Raw genomic sequence first — 15,083 nt, 5'->3', positions numbered from 1 at the left:
GCCAGAAATGTCCTTCCAGCCAGCGTTCCCCCAAGTCTCCCGATAAAAATGATACCTCACTTGTGTGGGTAGGCCTAGTGCCCGTGACAGGAAACGCCCCAAAGCGCAGCGTGGACACATCCAACTTTTTGAAAGAAAACAGAGGTGTTTTTTGCGAAGTGCCTACCTGTAGATTTTGGCCTCTAGCTCAGCCGGCACCTAGGGAAACCTACCAAACCTGTGCATTTCTGAAAACTAGATACCTATGGGAATCCAAGATGGGGTGACTTGTGGGGCTCGGACCAGGTTCTGTTACCCCGAATCCTTTGCAAACCTCATAATTTGGCTAAAAAAACACATGTTCCTCACATTTCTGGTGCAGAAAGTTCTGGAATCTGAGAGGAGCCAGAAATTTCCTTCCAGCCAGCGTTCCCCCAAGTCTCCCGATAAAAATGATACCTCACTTGTGTGGGTAGGCCTAGCGCCCGCGACAGGAAACGCCCCAAAGCGCAGCATGGACACATCCAAATTTTTTAAAGAAAACAGAGGTGTTTTTTGCGAAGTGCCTACCTGTAGATTTTGGCCTCTAGCTCAGCCGGCACCTAGGGAAACCTACCAAACCTGTGCATTTCTGAAAACTAGAGACCTAGGGGAATCCAAGATGGGGTGTTTTGTGGGGCTCGGACCAGGTTCTGTTACCCAGAATCCTTTGCAAACCTCAAAATTTGGCTAAAAAAACACATGTTCCTCACATTTTGTGGAACAAAGGTCTGGAATCTGAGAGGAGCAACAAATTTCCTTCCAGCCAGCGTTCCCCCAAGTCTCCCGATAAAAATGATACCTCACTTGTGTGGGTAGGCCTAGCGCCCACGACAGGAAACGCCCCAAAGCGCAGCATGGACACATCCGAATTTTTGAAGGGAAACAGAGGTGTTTTTTTCGCGAAGTGCCTACCTGTAGATTTTGGCATCTAGCTCAGCCGGCACCTTGGGAAACCTACCAAACCTGTGCATTTCTGAAAACTAGAGACCTAGGGGAATCCAAGATGGGGTGATTTGTGGGGCTCGGACCAGGTTCTGTTACCCAGAATCCTTTGCAAACCTCAAAATTTGGCTAAAAAAACACATGTTCCTCACATTTTGTGGCAGAATGGTCTGGAATCTGAGAGGAGCCACAAATTTCCTTCCAGCCAGCGTTCCCCCAAGTCTCCCGATAAAAATGATACCTCACTTGTGTGGGTAGGCCTAGCGCCCGTGACAGGAAACTCCCCAAAGCGCAGCGTGGACACATCCAACTTTTTGAAAGAAAACAGAGGTGTTTTTTGCGAAGTGCCTACCTGTAGATTTTGGCCTCTAGCTCAGCCGGCACCTAGGGAAACCTACCAAACCTGTGCATTTCTGAAAACTAGATACCTATGGGAATCCAAGATGGGGTGACTTGTGGGGCTCGGACCAGGTTCTGTTACCCCGAATCCTTTGCAAACCTCAAAATTTGGCTTAAAAAACACATGTTCCTCACATTTCTGTGGCAGAAAGGTCTGGAATCTGAGAGGAGCCAGAAATGTCCTTCCAGCCAGCGTTCCCCCAAGTCTCCCGATGAAAATGATACCTCACTTGTGTGGGTAGGCCTAGCGCCCGTGACAGGAAACGCCCCAAAGCGCAGCGTGGACACCTCCAACTTTTTGAAAGAAAACAGAGGTGTTTTTTGTGAAGTGCCTACCTGTAGATTTTGGCCTCTAGCTCAGCCGGCACCTAGGGAGACCTACAAACCTGTGCATTTCTGAAAAATAGATACATAGGGGAATCCAAGATGGGGTGACTTGTGGGGCTCGGACCAGGTTCTGTTACCCAGAATCCTTTGCAAACCTCAAAATTTGGCTAAAAAAACACATGTTCCTCACATTTCTGTGGCAGAAAGTTCTGGAATCTGAGAGGAGCCACAAATTTCCTTCCAGCCAGCGTTCCCCCAAGTCTCCCGATAAAAATGATACCTCACTTGTGTGGGTAGGCCTAGCGCCCGCGACAGGAAACGCCCCAAAGTGCAGCATGGACACATCCAAATTTTTGAAAGAAAACAGAGGTGTTTTTTGCGGAGTGCCTACCTGTAGATTTTGGCCTCTAGCTCAGCCGGCACCTAGGGAAACCTACCAAACCTGTGCATTTCTGAAAACTAGAGACCTAGGGGAATCCAAGATGGGGTGATTTGTGGGGCTCGGACCAGGTTCTGTTACCCAGAATCCTTTGCAAACCTCAAAATGTGGCTAAAAAAACACATGTTCCTCACATTTCTGGTGCAGAAAGTTCTGGAATCTGAGAGGAGCCAGAAATTTCCTTCCAGCCAGCGTTCCCCCAAGTCTCCCGATAAAATGATACCTCACTTGTGTGGGTAGGCCTAGCGCCCGCGACAGGAAACGCCCCAAAGCGCAGCATGGACACATCCAAATTTTTGAAAGAAAGCAGAGGTGTTTTTTGCGAAGTGCCTACCTGTAGATTTTGGCCTCTAGCTCAGCCTGCACCTAGGGAAACCTACCAAACCTGTGCATTTCTTAAAACTAGAGACCTAGGGGAATCCAAGATGGGGTGATTTGTGGGGCTCGGACCAGGTTCTGTTACCCAGAATCCTTTGCAAACCTCAAAATTTTGCTAAAAAAACACATGTTCCTCACATTTTGTGGCAGAAAGGTCTGGAATCTGAGAGGAGCCACAAATTTCCTTCCAGCCAGCGTTCCCCCAAGTCTCCCGATAAAAATGATACCTCACTTGTGTGGGTAGGCCTAGTGCCCGTGACAGGAAACGCCCCAAAGCGCAGCGTGGACACATCCAACTTTTTGAAAGAAAACAGAGGTGTTTTTTGCGAAGTGCCTACCTGTAGATTTTGGCCTCTAGCTCAGCCGGCACCTAGGGAAACCTACCAAACCTGTGCATTTCTGAAAACTAGATACCTATGGGAATCCAAGATGGGGTGACTTGTGGGGCTCGGACCAGGTTCTGTTACCCCGAATCCTTTGCAAACCTCATAATTTGGCTTAAAAAACACATGTTCCTCACATTTCTGTGGCAGAAAGTTCTGGAATCTGAGAGGAGCCACAAATTTCCTTCCAGCCAGCGTTCCCCCAAGTCTCCCGATAAAAATGATACCTCACTTGTGTGGGTAGGCCTAGCGCCCGCGACAGGAAACGCCCCAAAGCGCAGCATGGACACATCCAAATTTTTGAAAGAAAACAGAGGTGTTTTTTGCGAAGTGCCTACCTGTAGATTTTGGCCTCTAGCTCAGCCGGCACCTAGGGAAACCTACCAAACCTGTGCATTTCTGAAAACTAGATACCTATGGGAATCCAAGATGGGGTGACTTGTGGGGCTCGGACCAGGTTCTGTTACCCCGAATCCTTTGCAAACCTCAAAATGTGGCTAAAAAAACACATGTTCCTCACATTTCTGTGGCAGAAAGGTCTGGAATCTGAGAGGAGCCAGAAATGTCCTTCCAGCCAGCGTTCCCCCAAGTCTCCCGATAAAAATGATACCTCACTTGTGTGGGTAGGCCTAGAGCCTGCGACAGGAAACGCCCCAAAGCGCAGCGTGGACACATCCAAATTTTTGAAAGAAAACAGAGGTGTTTTTTGTGAAGTGCCTACCTGTAGATTTTGGCCTCTAGCTCAGCCGGCACCTAGGCAAACCTACCAAACCTGTTCATTTCTGAAAAATAGATACATAGGGGAATCCAAGATGGGGTGACTTGTGGGGCTCGGACCAGGTTCTGTTACCCAGAATCCTTTGCAAACCTTAAAATTTGGCTAAAAAAACACATGTTCCTCACATTTCTGTGGCAGAAAGTTCTGGAATCTGAGAGGAGCCACAAATTTCCTTCCAGCCAGCGTTCCCCCAAGTCTCCCGATAAAAATGATACCTCACTTGTGTGGGTAGGCCTAGCGCCCGCGACAGGAAACGCCCCAAAGTGCAGCATGGACACATCCAAATTTTTGAAAGAAAACAGAGGTGTTTTTTGCGAAGTGCCTACCTGTAGATTTTGGCCTCTAGCTCAGCCGGCTCCTAGGGAAACCTACCAAACCTGTGCATTTCTGAAAACTAGAGACCTAGGGGAATCCAAGATGGGGTGATTTGTGGGGCTCGGACCAGTTTCTGTTACCCCGAATCCTTTGCAAACCTCAAAATTTGGCTAAAAAAACACATGTTCCTCACATTTCTGTGGCAGAAAGGTCTGGAATCTGAGAGGAGCCAGAAATGTCCTTCCAGCCAGCGTTCCCCCAAGTCTCCCGATAAAAATGATACCTCACTTGTGTGGATAGGCCTAGCGCCCACGACAGGAAACGCCCCAAAGCGCAGCGTGGACACATCCAAATTTTTTAAAGGAAACAGAGGTGTTTTTTGCGAAGTGCCTACCTGTAGATTTTGGCATCTAGGTCAGCCGGCACCTAGGCAAACCTACCAAACCTGTGCATTTCTGAAAACTAGAGACCTAGGGGAATCTAAGATGGGGTGACTTGTGGGGCTCGGACCAGGTTCTGTTACCCAGAATCCTTTACAAACCTCAAAATTTGGCTAAAAAAACACATGTTCCTCACATTTCTGTGGCAGAAAGGTCTGAAATCTGAGAGGAGCCACAAATTTCCTTCCAGCCAGCGTTTCCCCAGGTCTCCCGATAAAAATGATACCTCACTTGTGTGGATAGGCCTAGCGCCCGCGACAGGTAACGCCCCAAAGCGCAGCGTGGACACATCCAAGTTTTTGAAAGAAAACCAAGATGTTTTTTGTGAAGTGCCTACCTGTAGATTTTAACCTCTAGCTCAGCCGGCACCTAGGGAAACCTACCAAACCTGTGCATTTCTGAAACTAGATACCTAGGGGAATCCAAGATGGGGTGACTTGTGGGGCTCGGACCAGGTTCTGTTACCCAGAATCCTTTGCAAACCTCAAAATTTGGCTAAAAAAACACATGTTCCTCACATTTTTGTGGCAGAAAGTTCTGGAATCTGAGAGGAGCCACAAATTTCCTTCCAGCCAGCGTTCCCCCAAGTCTCCCGATAAAAATGATACCTCACTTGTGTGGGTAGGCCTAGCGCCCGCGACAGAAACGCCCCAAAGTGCAGCATGGACACATCCAAATTTTTGAAAGAAAACAGAGGTGTTTTTTGCGAAGTGCCTACCTGTAGATTTTGGCCTCTAGCTCAGCCGGCACCTAGGGAAACCTACCAAGCCTGTGCATTTCTGAAAACTAGAGACCTAGGGGAATCCAAGATGGGGTGATTTGTGGGGCTCGGACCAGGTTCTGTTACCCAGAATCCTTTGCAAACCTCAAAATTTGGCTAAAAAAACACATGTTCCTCACATTTCTGTGGCAGAAAGGTCTGGAATCTGAGAGGAGCCAGAAATGTCCTTCCAGCCAGCGTTCCCCCAAGTCTCCCGATAAAAATGATACCTCACTTGTGTGGGTAGGCCTAGAGCCCGCGACAGGAAACGCCCCAAAGCGCAGCGTGGACACATCCAAATTTTTGAAAGAAAACAGAGGTGTTTTTTGTGAAGTGCCTATCGGTAGATTTTGGCCTCTAGCTCAGCCTGCACCTAGGGAAACCTACCAAACCTGTTCATTTCTGAGAAATAGATACATAGGGGAATCCAAGATGGGGTGACTTGTGGGGCTCGGACCAGGTTCTGTTACCCAGAATCCTTTGCAAACCTTAAAATTTGGCTAAAAAAACACATGTTCCTCACATTTCTGTGGCAGAAAGTTCTGGAATCTGAGAGGAGCCACAAATTTCCTTCCAGCCAGCGTTCCCCCAAGTCTCCCGATAAAAATGATACCTCACTTGTGTGGGTAGGCACAGCGCCCGCGACAGGAAACGCCCCAAAGTGCAGCATGGACACATCCAAATTTTTGAAAGAAAACAGAGGTGTTTTTTGCGAAGTGCCTTCCTGTAGATTTTGGCCTCTAGCTCAGCCTGCACCTAGGGAAACCTACCAAACCTGTGCATTTCTGAAAACTAGAGACCTAGGGGAATCCAAGATGGGGTGATTTGTGGGGCTCGGACCAGGTTCTGTTACCCAGAATCCTTTGCAAACCTCAAAATTTGGCTACAAAAACACATGTTCCTCACATTTTGTGGCAGAAAGGTCTGGAATCTGAGAGGAGCCAGAAATGTCCTTCCAGCCAGCGTTCCCCCAAGTCTCCCGATAAAAATGATACCTCACTTGTGTGGATAGGCCTAGCGCCCGCGACAGGAAACGCCCCAAAGCGCAGTGTGGACACATCCAAATTTTTGAAAGGAAACAGAGGTGTTTTTTGAGAAGTGCCTACCTGTAGATTTTGGCATCTAGGTCAGCCGGCACCTAGGGAAACCTACCAAACCTGTGCATTTCTGAAAACTAGAGACCTAGGGGAATCTACGATGGGGTGACTTGTGGGGCTCGGACCAGGTTCTGTTACCCAGAATCCTTTACAAACCTCAAAATTTGGCTAAAAAAACACATCTTCCTCACATTTCTGTGGCAGAAAGGTCTGAAATCTGAGAGGAGCCACAAATTTCCTTCCAGCCAGCGTTCCCCCAAGTCTCCCGATAAAAATGATACCTCACTTGTGTGGGTAGGCCTAGAGCCCGCGACAGGAAACGCCCCAAAGCGCAGCATGGACACATCCACATTTTTGAAAGAAAACAGAGGTGTTTTTTCCGAAGTGCCTACCTGTAGAATTTGGCCTCTAGCTCAGCCGGCACCTAGGGAAACCTACCAAACCTGTGCATTTCTGAAAACTAGAGACCTAGGGGAATCCAAGATGCGGTGACTTGTGGGGCTCAGACCAGGTTCTGTTACCCAGAATCCTTTGCAAACCTCAAAATTTTGCAAAAAAAATACATGTTCCTCACATTTTGTGGCAGAAAGGTCTGGAATCTGAGAAGAGCCAGAAATTTCCTTCCAGCCAGCGTTCCCCCAAGTCTCCCGATAAAAATGTTACCTCACTTGTGTGGGTAGGCCTAGCGCCCGCGACAGGAAACGACCCAAAGCGCAGCATGGACACATCCAAATTTTTGAAAGGAAACAGAGGTGTTTTTTGCGAAGTGCCTACCTGTAGATTTTGGCATCTAGCTCAGCCGGCACCTAGGGAAACCTACCAAACCTGTGCATTTCTGAAAACTAGAGACCTAGGGGAATCCAAGATGGGGTGATTTGTGGGGCTCGGACCAGGTTCTGTTACCCAGAATCCTTTGCAAACCTCAAAATTTGGCTAAAAAAACACATGTTCCTCACATTTGGTGGCAGAAAGGTCTGGAATCTGGGAGGAGCCACAAATTTCCTTCCAGCCAGCGTTCCCCCAAGACTCCAGATAAAAATGATACCTCACTTGTGTGGGTAGGCCTAGCGCCCGCGACAGGAAACGCCCCAAAGCGCAGCATGGACACATCCAAATTTTTGAAAGGAAACAGAGGTTTTTTTTGCAAAGTGCCTACCTGTAGATTTTGGCATCTAGCTCAGCCGGCACCTAGGGAAACCTACAAAACCTGTGCATTTCTGAAAACTAGAGACCTAGGGGAATCCAAGATGGGGTGACTTGTGGGGCTCAGACCAGGTTCTGTTACCCAGAATCCTTTGCAAACCTCAAAATTTGGCAAAAAAAACACATCTTCCTCACATTTCTGTGGCAGAAAGGTCTGGAATCTGAGAGGAGCCAGAAATTTCCTTCCAGCCAGCGTTCCCCCAAGTCTCCCGATAAAAATGATACCTCACTTGTGTGGGTAGGCCTAGCGCCCGTGACAGGAAACGCCCCAAAGCGCAGCGTGGACACATCCAACTTTTTGAAAGAAAACAGAGGTGTTTTTTGCGAAGTGCCTACCTGTAGATTTTGGCCTCTAGCTCAGCCGGCACCTAGGGAAACCTACCAAACCTGTGCATTTCTGAAAACTAGATACCTAGGGGAATCCAAGATGGGGTGACTTGTGGGGCTCAGACCAGGTTCTGTTACCCAGAATCCTTTGCAAACCTCAAAATTTGGCTAAAAAAACACATGTTCCTCACATTTCTGTGGCAGAAAGTTCTGGAATCTGAGAGGAGCCACATATTTCCTTCCAGCCAGCATTCCCCCAAGTCTCCCGATAAAAATGATACCTCACTTGTGTGGGTAGGCCTAGCGCCCGCGACAGGAAACGCCCCAAAGCGCAGCATGGACACATCCAAATTTTTGAAAGAAAACAGAGGTGTTTTTTGCGAAGTGCCTACCTGTAGATTTTGGCCTCTAGCTCAGCCGGCACCTAGGGAAACCTACCAAACCTGTGCATTTCTGCAAACTAGATACCTAGGGGAATCCAAGATGGGGTGACTTGTGGGGCTCGGACCAGGTTCTGTTACCCTGAATCCTTTGCAAACCTCAACATTTGGCTAAAAAAACACATGTTCCTCACATTTCTGTGGCAGAAAGTTCTGGAATCTGAGAGGAGCCACAAATTTCCTTCCAGCCAGCGTTCCCCCAAGACTCCCGATAAAAATGATACCTCACTTGTGTGGGTAGGCCTAGCGCCCGCGACAGGAAACGCCCCAAAGCGCAGCATGGACACATCCATATTTTTGAAAGGAAACAGAGGTGTTTTTTGCGAAGTGCCTACCTGTAGATTTTGGCATCTAGCTCAGCCGGCACCTAGGGAAACCTACAAAACCTGTGCATTTCTGAAAACTAGAGACCTAGGGGAATCCAAGATGGGGTGACTTGTGGGGCTCAGACCAGGTTCTGTTACCCAGAATCCTTTGCAAACCTCAAAATTTGGCTAAAAAAACACATCTTCCTCACATTTCTGTGGCAGAAAGGTCTGGAATCTGAGAGGAGCCAGAAATTTCCTTCCAGCCAGCGTTCCCCCAAGTCTCCAAATAATAATGATACCTCACTTGTGTGGGTAGGCCTAGCGCCCGTGACAGGAAACGCCCCAAAGCGCAGCGTGGACACATCCAACTTTTTGAAAGAAAACAGAGGTGTTTTTTGCGAAGTGCCTACCTGTAGATTTTGGCCTCTAGCTCAGCCGGCACCTAGGGAAACCTACCAAACCTGTGCATTTCTGAAAACTAGATACCTAGGGGAATCCAAGATGGGGTGACTTGTGGGGCTCGGACCAGGTTCTGTTACCCAGAATCCTTTGCAAACCTCAAAATTTGGCTAAAAAAACACATGTTCCTCACATTTCTGTGGCAGAAAGTTCTGGAATCTGAGAGGAGCCACATATTTCCTTCCAGCCAGCGTTCCCCCAAGTCTCCCGATAAAAATGATACCTCACTTGTGTGGGTAGGCCTAGCGCCCGCGACAGGAAACGCCCCAAAGCGCAGCATGGACACATCCAAATTTTTGAAAGAAAACAGAGGTGTTTTTTGCGAAGTGCCTACCTGTAGATTTTGGCATCTAGCTCAGCCGGCACCTAGGGAAACCTACCAAACCTGTGCATTTCTGAAAACTAGAGACCTAGGGGAATCCAAGATGTTGTGATTTGTGGGGCTCGGACCAGGTTCTGTTACCCAGAATCCTTTGCAAACCTCAAAATTTGGCTAAAAAAACACATGTTCCTCACATTTTGTGGCAGAACGGTCTGGAATCTGAGAGGAGAAACAAATTTCCTTCCAGCCAGCGTTCCCCCAAGTCTCCCGATAAGAATGATACCTCACTTGTGTGGGTAGGCCTAGCGCCCGCGACAGGAAACGCCCCAAAGCGCAGCATGGACACTTCCAAATTTTTGAAAGGAAACAGAGGTGTTTTTTGCAAAGTGCCTACCTGTAGATTTTGGCATCTAGCTCAGCCGGCACCTAGGGAAACCTACCAAACCTGTGCATTTCTGAAAACTAGAGACCTAGGGGAATCCAAGATGGGGTGACTTGTGGGGCTCGGACCAGGTTCTGTTACCCAGAATCCTTTGCAAACCTCAAAATTTGGCTAAAAAAACACATGTTCCTCACATTTCTGTGGCAGAAAGGACTGGAATCTGAGAGGAGCCACAAATTCCTTCCAGCCAGCGTTCCCCCAAGTCTCCCAATAAAAATGATACCTCACTTGTGTGGGTAGGCCTAGCGCCCGCGACAGGAAACGCCCCAAAGAGCAGCGTGGACACATCCAAATTTTTGAAAGGAAACAGAGCTGTTTTTTGAGAAGTGCCTACCTGTAGATTTTGGCATCTAGGTCAGCCGGTACCTAGGGAAACCTACCAAACCTGTGCATTTCTGAAAACTAGAGACCTAGGGGAATCTAAGATGGGGTGACTTGTGGGGCTCGGACCAGGTTCTGTTACCCAGAATCCTTTACAAACCTCAAAATTTGGCTAAAAAAACACATGTTCCTCTCATTTCTGTGGCAGAAAGGTCTGAAATCTGAGAGGAGCCACAAATTTCCTTCCAGCCAGCGTTTCCCCAGGTCTCTCGATAAAAATGATACCTCACTTGTGTGGGTAGGCCTAGTGCCCGCGACAGGTAACGCCCCAAAGCGCAGCGTGGACACATCCAAGTTTTTGAAAGAAAACCGAGGTGTTTTTTGTGAAGTGCCTACCTGTAGATTTTGGCCTCTAGCTCAGCCGGCACCTATGGAAACCTACCAAACCTGTGCATTTCTGAAAACTAGAGACCTTGGGGAATCCAAGATGGGGTGACTTGTGGGGCTCGGACCAGGTTCTGTTACCCAGAATCCTTTGCAAATCTCAAAATTTGGCTAAAAAAACACATGTTCCTCATATTTCTGTGGCAGAAAGTTCTGGAATCTGAGAGGAGCCACAAATTTCCTTCCAGCCAGCGTTCCCCCAAGTCTCCCGATAAAAATGATACCTCACTTGTGTGGGTAGGCCTAGAGCCCGCGACAGGAAACGCCCCAAAGCGCAGCGTGGACACATCCAAATTTTTGAAAGAAAACAGAGGTGTTTTTTGTGAAGTGCCTACCTGTAGATTTTGGCCTCTAGCTCAGCCGGCACCTAGGGAAACCTACCAAACCTGTGCATTTCTGAAAACTAGAGACCTAGGGGAATCCAAGATGGGGTGACTTGTGGGGCTCAGACCAGGTTCTGTTACCCAGAATCCTTTGCAAACCTCAAAATTTGGCAAAAAAAACACATGTTCCTCACATTTTGTGGCAGAAAGGTCTGGAATCTGAGAGGAGCCAGAAATTTCCTTCCAGCCAGCGTTCCCCCAAGTCTCCCGATAAAAATGATACCTCACTTGTGTGGGTAGGCCTAGCGCCCGCGACAGGAAACGCCCCAAAACGCAGCATGGACACATCCAAATTTTTGAAAGGAAACAGAGGTGTTTTTTGCGAAGTGCCTACCTGTAGATTTTGGCATCTAGCTCAGCCGGCACCTAGGGAAACCTACCAAACCTGTACATTTCTGACAACTAGAGACCTAGGGGAATCCAAGATGAGGTGACTTGTGGGGCTCAGACCAGGTTCTGTTACCCAGAATCCTTTGCAAACCTCAAAATTTGGCTAAAAAAACACATGTTCCTCACATTTCTGTGGCAGAAAGGTCTGGAATCTGAGAGGAGCCAGAAATTTCCTTCCAGCCAGCGTTCCCCCAAGTCTCCCGATAAAAATGATACCTCACTTGTGTGGGTAGGCCTAGCGCCCGTGACAGGAAACGCCCCAAAGCGCAGCATGGACACATCCAACTTTTTGAAAGAAAACAGAGGTGTTTTTTGCGAAGTGCCTACCTGTAGATTTTGGCCTCTATCTCAGCCGGCACCTAGGGAAACCTACCAAACCTGTGCATTTCTGAAAACTAGAGACCTAGGGGAATCCAAGATGGGGTGATTTGTGGGGCTCGGACCAGGTTCTGTTACCCAGAATCCTTTGCAAACCTCAAAATTTGACTAAAAAAACACATGTTCCTCACATTTTGTGGCAGAAAGGTCTGGAATCTGAGAGGAGCCACAAATTTCCTTCCAGCCAGCGTTCCCCCAAGACTCCCGATAAAAATGATACCTCACTTGTGTGGGTAGGCCTAGCGCCCGCGACAGGAAACGCCCCAAAGCGCAGCATGGACACATCCAAATTTTTGAAAGGAAACAGAGGTGTTTTTTGCGAAGTGCCTACCTGTAGATTTTGGCAACTAGCTCAGCCGGCACCTAGGGAAACCTACCAAACCTGTGCATTTCTGAAACCTAGAGACCTAGGGGAATCCAAGATGGGGTGACTTGTGGGGCTCAGACAAGGTTCTGTTACCCAGAATCCTTTGCAAACCTCAAAATTTGGCTAAAAAATCACATGTTCCTCACATTTCTGTGGCAGAAAGGTCTGGAATCTGAGAGGAGCCAGAAATTTCCTTCCAGCCAGCGTTCCCCCAAGTCTCCCGATAAAAATGATACCTCACTTGTGTGGGTAGGCCTAGCGCCCGTGACAGGAAACGCCCCAAAGCGCAGCGTGGACACATCCAACTTTTTGAAAGAAAACAGAGGTGTTTTTTGCGAAGTGCCTACCTGTAGATTTTGGCCTCTAGCTCAGCCGGCACATAGGGGAAACCTACCAAAACTGTGCATTTCTGAAAAAGAGAGACCTAGGGGAATCCAAGATGGTGTGACTTGTGGGGCTCGGACCAGGTTCTGTTACCCAGAATCCTTTGCAAACCTCAAAATTTGGCTAAAAAAACACATGTTCCTAACATTTCTGTGGCAGAAAGGTCTGGAATCTGAGAGGAGCCAGAAATTTCCTTCCAGCCAGCGTTCCCCCAAGTCTCCCGATAAAAATGATACCTCACTTGTGTGGATAGGCATAGCGCCCGCGACAGGAAACGCCCCAAAGCGCAGCGTGGACACATCCAAATTTTTGAAAGGAAACAGAGGTGTTTTTTGAGAAGTGCCTACCTGTAGATTTTGGCACCTAGGTCAGCCGGCACCTAGGGAAACCTACCAAACCTGTGCATTTCTGAAAACTAGAGACCTAGGGGAATCTAAGATTGGGTGACTTGTGGGGCTCGGACCAGGTTCTGTTACCCAGAATCCTTTGCAAACCTCAAAATTTGGCTAAAGAAACACATGTTCCTCACATTTCTGTGGCAGAAAGGTCTGAAATCTGAGAGGAGCCAAAAATTTCCTTCCAGCCAGCGTTTCCCCAGGTCTCCCGATAAAAATGATACCTCACTTGTGTGGGTAGGCCTAGCGCCGCGACAGGAAACGCCCCAAAGCGCAGCGTGGACACATCCAAATTTTTGAAAGAAAACAGAGGTGTTTTTTGTGAAGTGCCTATCGGTAGATTTTGGCCTCTAGCTCAGCCTGCACCTAGGGAAACCTACCAAACCTGTTCATTTCTGAAAAATAGATACATAGGGGAATCCAAGATGGGGTGACTTGTGGGGCTCGGACCAGGTTCTGTTACCCAGAATCCTTTGCAAACCTTAAAATTTGGCTAAAAAAACACATGTTCCTCACATTTCTGTGGCAGAAAGTTCTGGAATCTGAGAGGAGCCACAAATTTCCTTCCAGCCAGCGTTCCCCCAAGTCTCCCGATAAAAATGATACCTCACTTGTGTGGGTAGGCACAGCGCCCGCGACAGGAAACGCCCCAAAGTGCAGCATGGACACATCCAAATTTTTGAAAGAAAACAGAGGTGTTTTTTGCGAAGTGCCTTCCTGTAGATTTTGGCCTCTAGCTCAGCCTGCACCTAGGGAAACCTACCAAACCTGTGCATTTCTGAAAACTAGAGACCTAGGGGAATCCAAGATGGGGTGATTTGTGGGGCTCGGACCAGGTTCTGTTACCCAGAATCCTTTGCAAACCTCAAAATTTGGCTCAAAAAACACATGTTCCTCACATTTTGTGGCAGAAAGGTCTGGAATCTGAGAGGAGCCAGAAATGTCCTTCCAGCCAGCGTTCCCCCAAGTCTCCCGATAAAAATGATACCTCACTTGTGTGGATAGGCCTAGCGCCCGCGACAGGAAACGCCCCAAAGCGCAGCGTGGACACATCCAAATTTTTGAAAGGAAACAGAGGTGTTTTTTGAGAAGTGCCTACCTGTAGATTTTGGCATCTAGGTCAGCCGGCACCTAGGGAAACCTACCAAACCTGTGCATTTCTGAAAACTAGAGACCTAGGGGAATCTACGATGGGGTGACTTGTGGGGCTCGGACCAGGTTCTGTTACCCAGAATCCTTTACAAACCTCAAAATTTGGCTAAAAAAACACATGTTCCTCACATTTCTGTGGCAGAAAGGTCTGAAATCTGAGAGGAGCCACAAATTTCCTTCCAACCAGCGTTCCCCCAAGTCTGCCGATAAAAATGATACCTCACTTGTGTGGGTAGGCCTAGAGCCCGCGACAGGAAACGCCCCAAAGCGCAGCATGGACACATCCACATTTTTGAAAGAAAACAGAGGTGTTTTTTCCGAAGTGCCTACCTGTAGAATTTGGCCTCTAGCTCAGCCGGCACCTAGGGAAACCTACCAAACCTGTGCATTTCTGAAAACTAGAGACCTAGGGGAATCCAAGATGCGGTGACTTGTGGGGCTCAGACCAGGTTCTGTTACCCAGAATCCTTTGCAAACCTCAAAATTTGGCAAAAAAAACACATGTTCCTCACATTTTGTGGCAGAAAGGTCTGGAATCTGAGAAGAGCAAGAAATTTCCTTGAAGCCAGCGTTCCCCCAAGTCTCCCGATAAAAATGGTACCTCACTTGTGTGGGTAGGCCTAGGGCCCGCGACAGGAAACGACCCAAAGCGCAGCATGGACACATCCAAATTTTTGAAAGGAAACAGAGGTGTTTTTTGCGAAGTGCCTACCTGTAGATTTTGGCATCTAGCTCAGCCGGCACCTAGGGAAACCTACCAAACCTGTGCATTTCTGAAAACTAGAGACCTAGGGGAATCCAAGATGGGGTGATTTGTGGGGCTCGGACCAGGTTCTGTTACCCAGAATCCTTTGCAAACCTCAAAATTTGGCTAAAAAAACACATGTTCCTCACATTTCTGTGGCAGAAAGGTCTGGAATCTGAGAGGAGCCAGAAGTTTCCTTCCAGCCAGCGTTCCCCCAAGTCTCCCGATAAAAATGATACCTCACTTGTGTGGGTAGGCCTAGCGCCCGTGACAGGAAACGCCCCAATGCGCAGCGTGGACACATCCAACTTTTTGAAAGAAAACAGAGGTATTTTTTGCGAAGT

This window comes from Pleurodeles waltl, chromosome 2_2 (assembly GCF_031143425.1).
Source record: "Pleurodeles waltl isolate 20211129_DDA chromosome 2_2, aPleWal1.hap1.20221129, whole genome shotgun sequence".
In the NCBI taxonomy this organism is placed as follows: Eukaryota; Metazoa; Chordata; class Amphibia; order Caudata; family Salamandridae; genus Pleurodeles; species Pleurodeles waltl.
This window is presented reverse-complemented; position numbering follows the sequence as displayed.